Genomic DNA, 8403 nt, shown 5'->3' with positions numbered 1-8403 from the left:
AGTTTTTTTGTCGCATTTTTTGTTTCTACTTTCGTTGCGCGTCGTTTAATTCGAGCGTACCTGCTTCGAAAACACGTTCTTACGAGTTTGTAAACTTGTATTCATATATTTAACACTAATCGATGCAATTGAACTAAAGTTTATGCTTATATAAGTTATATATGCATCTGACTTTGTCTATAACGCATCTGGGTTTGTCTCAAGCCAAAAACTAGGGAATAAACAAGGTAATTGTGGTTGTTGGAAACGTTTTGGTCCAACGAAGCTGGCCGAACATAAACGTCGCCGCGACGGCGATGTTTTTAGAAAATTTAAAAAGGATCGAAGGATGCGCCTTCGACCTCTTCATCATACGTGAATTAGGAAAGCCAGACGATTTTTTGGCTATTGCTGTTAGAATAAAAGAGATTTTACGCACAGGCAAGAAAAGCTGGGTAATTACTATCTTCGGTCGACTTAGAGCTCCGTTAAAGACAATCTGTCTTTAACAGTGGTTATGATACATTGTGAAACTCCAAGAACTTCTTCTTCTTCTTCTGCTGCTATTCTTATGGATTTTTGAACAATTTTACGCAACGCAACGCAATTTCTGCAACCGGGGATCCGCTCACAAATGGTGTAGCCACGACAGCGATTTTAGCTGAGGGCGCTTCATTTGGGATTTTACGCTTCAGAGTAAAACCAAGCATAATTTCTTCAATCTCATCTGTAAAGTTCACAAAGTAACACTGAAAACACCATCAATTTACGCACTTTATTTTCATTACACCTGACGCGCTTCAAGCGGTCCCGGCGCGTGCCATCTCTGAACGCTCTCCTGACAGCTTGACTATGAGTTTGGGTTTCAGACTTGGTGGCCAAAAATAAGTGTGATCGTAGAACAATAATCGCGTGTGACGAAAGTTTATGTATCCTAAAAATGTTTAATTTGATAATGTTTATTTGTACATGATTGGGGGCTCGTCTATTCTACATTTACGTAAAAAGTTGGTGACAAAAATAATTTATCCCCCCGCAATATATTTCGTCCATATAACAACTGTTATATGTAATGTAGGCTGTTTGGCTTGGCATTGAGTGATTGAAAATGTGGTAGAAGAGTGAATTTGATTATAATTGTTATTTTCAAACTCATGAACGAAAATCATATTGAAAACGAAAAAATCGAAAGCATAGTCCCTCTTTTATGCTTATTTCCATTATAAAATGTTCTGAAATCTTTTCAAGTGCATTATATAGATGATTTTTTACTACGTTAATCCCAATTATTTAAGAAACACGCTTGAAATTTGATAAATGTATAGATCATTGGTCAAGTCGCTGTTATTTCTTTAAGTTTTGAAAAACTGCAAATTGTTTGAAGTCCCAAAAGAGCGAGTACAAATCGCTGGCCTGCTGAGTGTATCAAAGGTGTTGCACATCGTTTGAAAAGTGTTGGTCAATGAGGGATGGAAACGGGTGGAGACGGGAAAGACGTAGATGTGACATGGAACTTAGAGTTACCCCTGCCTCTCGGGAAGACGATAACGAGGCGATAACGAGACAAAATTCGTCAGTTGGGTAGTTCTTCTTTTTCTTCTTCGCGTAACGACCTTGTTGGTCATGCCTGACCGTTAAGGGCTTACGAGACTTTTACCCTTTTGTGTACGTGGATAGTCAGTCCTCTCGTACAGGGGAGGGTTCGGTCCCGATCCGGATTCGAGCCCACGCCGTCGAGTTTTAATTTGAAATTATCTCACCTTTGGTTTTAAAAGGGCGCTAGTAGTTGCCTTTTCACTTTTGTTGCCGAACAATATTTGCCTAAATGTGTACTCCAGGAAGAGTTATGCTAGCTTTCCGTTTTACTGAACTGTCTTTCTTTCAAAAGATAGCTGATTGACCTCTATCCACTTGTCCTCACAAAAAACTTCAAATGTTTCGCATGTTCTCTACACTGCCGCTTCGATCCAACCTGCTTCTACTCGACACCGCACAAACAAAATCACTTTAATCTAAATTCGTTGTGATGAGTAAGGTATGGTTAGCAAGACTGTTCCGAATCCGCTTGGTTAAACACGATCTTCACCGAACGACTGCCAGAATCGCTTTGATGTAAAGACGAGGTCTACGGTGCCGTCCAGGCACATGAGAGATAAACGTACATACCACTACTATTACAATTTCTTATCACGAAAGTCCCCATCGCAACACAATAAACCATATCGATCACATGTATTATAGGGTTCGCGAAGAATTTTTGCAGTCAATTTAAATAAATTATTTCTCATCTTTGAGTTTCAATATACAATAAGAATAACAACACCGAACAGGTTATTGTGTAAGGCATTAGACACATAACCAGGGATTGCTAAACGTAACGCTGTCGAACTAATAGAGCAATTGGTTGGCCACTATCACTTTATTTTTCTCCATGTGAAACATGAAACATATCATAATGAACAGTTTGCTCGGTTTATTATAACGAGATCGAGTTTTAAAACAATTCGCCTCCCTTTAATTTCGAAATCTTGCCGTTATCCGCGTAAGCGGAGGAGAGTGTCGTTAATCTTCGATACCGAATAAATAAATTCTGCTGGGAATCCTTAAACTTCATAAGAAAACTGTCAGATTAGAGGGCGGTTTGTTTTAGATTGTTATACATAATTTGCACGATGCGTTGAAATGGTAAAGTATGCATGAAAACCCAACTCGTAAATTACTGGCATATGAACATGTGCATCGATTCAGCTACATAGTTTCTTATCAAACCAACAGCAAAGGAGTGAACGCTTAAGAAAAACAACCTATCTAAAGATACCGTTCCCAATCAATTCTAAGAAACGCACAAACGTGTATAAATGTGATGTGGTGATAGCAAAAAGTGCGATTGTAGTTGTGGAAGTCCGCATGTTTAACTAATGATTTATATCTAATCTCACCGCACAAAAGCCTGGCCCGTAAGCAATTCCTTGTCCCCTCCCGCTATGAATACCTGCTAAAATCCAAGAATACTTGCTAAAATCCAAGATTGCTGGAGCGACAGGTTGGATCTCCACAGCTTTTCATGTCTCTTTATCTTGATGGTACTGATTACAAAGATGAACCAATTTTAGGATAGAATCACCGATTGCTGTAGATAGAGAAACAGGAGTATTCAAACATTCATTTTTGACGTAAAATACTTTCACCTGCCACCTTATTAACGATCACAATTTAAAGTGGCCTACTTCACCAATCCCAAGTTTTTGAACTATAATAAATATCTTTGAATAAACATATGATTCCAAATTATTGTATATTACGCTGTACTACACTGAGCTGGAAGAATTGAAAATACCATCCAGAAAAAAACAGTTTCCGGGCTATAAACATCATTTCATATGATAGAATGTTCATCAAAACTGGTATCGAAGTGTTATGACAATCTACTGATACCCTTATTAGACGAGGAATGTATCTGTCATATTTTTCCAGAAGTTTTCTGCCAAACGCGATTAACAGATACATTCCTTCCTCAAAAATTCCTTCTTTCGACTGGAATTTATATGTCAATGTGACGATTTGTTTACTTTTTGCTCTGTTGTTTGCAACAGATTTTGTTCATTACTCTAGGATGAACAATACGCTAAATTCAAACGTGAAAATGATCAAATAACTAAAAAACCCTTTTTGTGGAACTTTTCGTTATTACACGAGCGGATATCATTTTTATGTCAAACGCCCTGCCAGAGCCTTCTTTGACAGTAAAAGGATGGAAAAATATGACAGATAAATTCCTCGTCTAATAAGGGTATGATACCCTTTGATCCTTTTACTGTCAAAGTAGGTTCTGGCAGGGCTTCATGTGGTCCATGAAGATGGTCTTCTTCATTCGCGCCTTCGTACTGCAGAGAGCTTGGCGAAACGAGTCCGGCAATCCGTGTCCTTATCCTTTGATCGGCTTTGAACGGACACAGGATTCGCGTTGCTTAGAACATAAATTAGAAGCACGATTCGATGAACACGAGATGATGAAGGGATGCATTCCTGTTCCACATAGCATAAGGAATGGGAAGAGCAATTTGTGATAGAATCTTAATGATTTCCTTTACGCTCCCGAGTTCATCGAATGGTTATTGATTTTAATTATTCACCCTTCGGACGATGGCAAGCAATGGGGCAGCTTAAAGATTTTTTATATTTTATCAGAGCTTCAACTGAACTTCCTGAACAAATGAAGCTTTGACAGTATTATTCTTCAAAAACTTGTCGTTTCTTTGTTACATTTAACGAAGATAATAAGAAGCGGTAGGTACAAAAATGACTTTACATAATGTTTAAATTAGACTCGGTAAAGCACCTTAAAAGACGCTTATTATTCATTTCAAAACCCTTATCTCCAACCATAGCCAGGCCGCAAAAACAAAATGCTCTGCTCTTAATGGACTGATAAGCGACGTCAAGAACAATACCTATGAGTTACATCCTTTCCATATGGTTTTGTGGTAGTGCTCCATTCTACCCAGTTCTTCGGCAAGTCTTCTGCGGTTCGACCTCAGCTTATTTGTCATCGTCGAGTAATTCTCCCCATGTGCATGTGTCCCATCGGTGTATTATTCTTTTTCTATCCCCGCTCATCCCTTGTTTGGTGAAAATACATCCGCCTTGCTATTCTGTGGCAGCATAAATAAGCTGCTCCCAACGGTTACAGTGTCTCCTCGGGAAGTGAGTGAGAGTCCGGCGTTCGTTCGCTGAGGACACAAATCAAAAGTGATGTAGAATACATTCTACACCACTCTCCTCCCGTGATATCGTCGTACCATTCGGTTGGAAGTGCACTGCCCAACTCTGGCAACGGCCAAGACAAAGTGCACGAAGAGATGAAGTACACGCTGCGACAATTGATCATAGAGCAGCGTCTTGCGCTGGATCGTGCGATCGCGGTCGCAAAAGGCAGCGAACTTCGGGGAATGGTGAACATTGAGGTGCAGGTCGTTGTTGCCTTTGTGGTGAACTTACCAGAAGGACAGCTTTGGACAAACCCTTGCGGGCGCTAATCGATCCCTGAATGAAGTCATCCTTACTAGGGAGAGGTGTATTTATATCCTTTTCTTCATCCAGTCCGCTGATATCTTACTCACTGCTCTAATCCGACAAATTAACCGATCCACCTAATCCAGGCTGTTCCTTGGGAAGATCGGACGCTATCCGACACCGACCAAAAAAAAAAAAAAGAACTCATTTATTAATCATGATTTATCGGTTTCTAATGCGAACAACCCCCAGGGTCCTGGCGTATGGCAATCATAATTTATCAGACACCGCGCGTACCGAGAAGGATCACAATGAAGACTTTGGAAACATGATTTGCTCTAATTATATCGACGGGACGGTAAATCTTGCGTCAATTTAGCTTTGGGAGGCGTACAGAACTGGAATTAATACGCTCCCTGGGGTCGTTCCTTGTGGCCAATTGAAGCATCGAGAACGCTGTGCCGTTCTGGGGGACTTTGATTTACGAGGTAATTCGCTAATTTGATCCAACACCTCGATGGGTTGATCCTGTTTGCTGAGCCCGAACAGTCGGGAATGTGAGAATGTGTAAATTAATTAGCGATAATCGTTTGCGAAACATAATAATCAGTTTTATGAAATTAAGTTATGTTTTTAGGATTAATACTAAATTCAATATTTAAAGAAAGTGTTGTTCGTGATAAATTAAACTTTATTTTAGATAGAAATTAATCCCCTTAGCCTTAACATTGTTATAAGATAAGTATTTTGTTATCTAATTGGACATTTTAAGTAATTCAATGTTCGCTTCTTAAATGCCTCTGTGAACCCTTGCAAATGTTTGTTCGGACCCTAGTTGGGCATGAAATGCTTAATATTTAAGCCAAACAGTCCATTCGGCGACTCTTGGTTTGCATAATGAGCGATTATGATTTTATGTAACTCTGTGTTTTTTAGTTCAACATTCTCTCCAACACTATTTGTCCGCATTTTTAATTAAATTGAGCTTTAGGTTTCATTCCAACTATGGGTTTCAAGCAACTTCGTGAAACATCAATGCTCTAGTCCAGGGGTCGGCCCGTGGGCCAAATCCGGCCCGCAAAATGATTTATCCGGCCCGTAAGAATATTTTAGCGCTTCATACAAAAAACCCTTCCCAATTTTTATCGGATTTGCCAGGTTCGTTTTCTTCCCAAAAATGAAGATGAAAATTGTTTAACGAGGTGTTCCTGTTATATGTTTATCGATAACATTTTAAATACTTATCTTTTCCCACTTTTTATGTAACTTTGCTATTTAGAAAGTTCCTCTCTCCATTACAAAGGGTTTGAAAACATTAAAGCATCGTATAAAGTATCCGGCCCGCGCCTTCGGTTTCTCTTAAATCATCTGGCCCTTTTTGGAAAACGTGTGCCGATCCCTGCTCTAGTCAATACATCATTCGTCTGCTTGACCCCCACACAACACGTATGCATGTAAATCGAATATCAACTTGAAATAATCGTACTTCTATGCAATATGATTGAATCGTAAATGATGCAAAAATAATGCCTATACGTACAAAAGTGGAGGCGCTAACCGTACATTGTTCAAAATGTATATGTTTAGTCGTATATTTTCTAAGTTGGCATCATATACGACTTACGATATACATCAGCCGTACATGGTTCGTTCATCTATACGTATGCATAAAGAAAATCGTATTACATTCTTAATCGGCATCATATGCAACAAAGAATAAACATTGCTCGTACATTGTTTATGCATAATGCGAATCCGATTCGAAATATACTAATATGGATTCGATTTATTCAACTTAATACGACTTCGTGTTGTGTGGGCCGCTATTATGAATATTCATTAACTAAGGGTTGTTCGCAGACCCACAGTTTTGCCGGAGGATATTTGATCAAAAATGGATTTGCTAACAAAGATGCATGAGAGACTGAATGAGTTGGGGTGTAGGAGCGTTACTGTAGGACAGTTAGAAAAGAAAATATTGAGAAATGGCACTATGTTAGAGACAAAATTTGCATCAAAAGCTCTACTTTGGGCTTGAGATGGGAGTTCGGATAGAAGGCGAAGAAATGTGATTGTTTTTTGTTTATGCTTACAAGGATGACTGATCTTTTATGTAAACCTGTTTTCTACACGAAGATAGATAGCTTTTTCATTTTTGAAAATAAAATGCTACTTTAATTGTTTAAAGAAGTAAAAATGCAACAGTTTTCATAGGAAAACTCTTGTATTAAAAAAAAAAAACAGATAATTCTTATTCCGATTGCTGGAACGTTTAATACCTTTTCGCTAGCTTTTTCTTGTGCTGTAAAACGACCTTCTCGCAAAACCTTGCCATAACACTATGCGTCCATAACTATCATCCTACGTACAGCGGAGATGTACAGCAAAAGAATAACAGGGGAACTTTATGTTGCTTGCGGTTGTAATACTTCGCTTACCGTGGAGCGCGGTTTTTGACGCGGACTGTAAAGATGGATCGGTTTTGGTCTGTTTCAGGGTCACTGCATACGGCTCGGGGATGGGAAGGTCTAGCTGTCAACGTTTGATCACACCTCGGAGCCACTCAGCGCGGATGTGCTGACCAACTCCCAGTTCCGTGACTGTGAGTTCGTTATGTTTCATAGCGAGACGGGAAAACAAACGGTAACAGTTCCATCCCCATCGAAAGACCTCAAAAGGATTGTTAGGGAAAGAAATTGTAAAATATTCATGGTAAAACATATGAGTACAATCAGCATTCCGTTTTATTTTCCCCACTTCCAAAAACGGAATGAAATCGATTGGCAATCAAAATGTTTACATCCTTCAGACCCGACGTACCGAGCCCTCGTTGAAATGCATCCATGCAATCGGTAATGTTCCGTCCAAGGTCTAGGTAAACGCTCCCCGTAATCCAATGGCCCATAAATTTCCCTATAACGCATCCCACCACACCGATGGAACGCTTCCTCTCATCCTGGGTTCGCACTTTTGTATCCCTCGTTCGTTGCGCATCAAATGTCAATCGAGACTGGGGCGCGATCAGTTAGCCCATGGCCTTTCCTGCAGCTTGTCAGCTAGTTAGTCGGGAATCGATTCATTTCCCCCATTTTGGTTTCACAAAACGACGTGGAAAACCCGGGCTGCAGTCGGGATTCGTTCGATCGGTTCGATTGCGTTCACAATTCGTTCCAATTTGCAAGAGAAACACTTGGAACAACTGTCTTTTACAAAGATGCAGCAGAAAGAGGAACAGGTAGGCTCAGTAGAACACCCGAGAAAACATCCAAAGACATGTTTATGATCAACGTTGTTGGCCTGAGGACTTTGAAAAAAAGATGAGCAGGATTGATATTGCGTTTTATTGCAGCTTCAAATCAAGAACATTTTGTTGAAAGGCTAAGGTTTACTCAAGATGGTATATTCATGATC

This window comes from Anopheles coustani, chromosome 3 (assembly GCF_943734705.1).
Source record: "Anopheles coustani chromosome 3, idAnoCousDA_361_x.2, whole genome shotgun sequence".
In the NCBI taxonomy this organism is placed as follows: Eukaryota; Metazoa; Arthropoda; class Insecta; order Diptera; family Culicidae; genus Anopheles; species Anopheles coustani.
The sequence above is the reverse complement of the archived record's forward strand: the minus strand, read 5'-3'. Positions refer to the sequence as shown.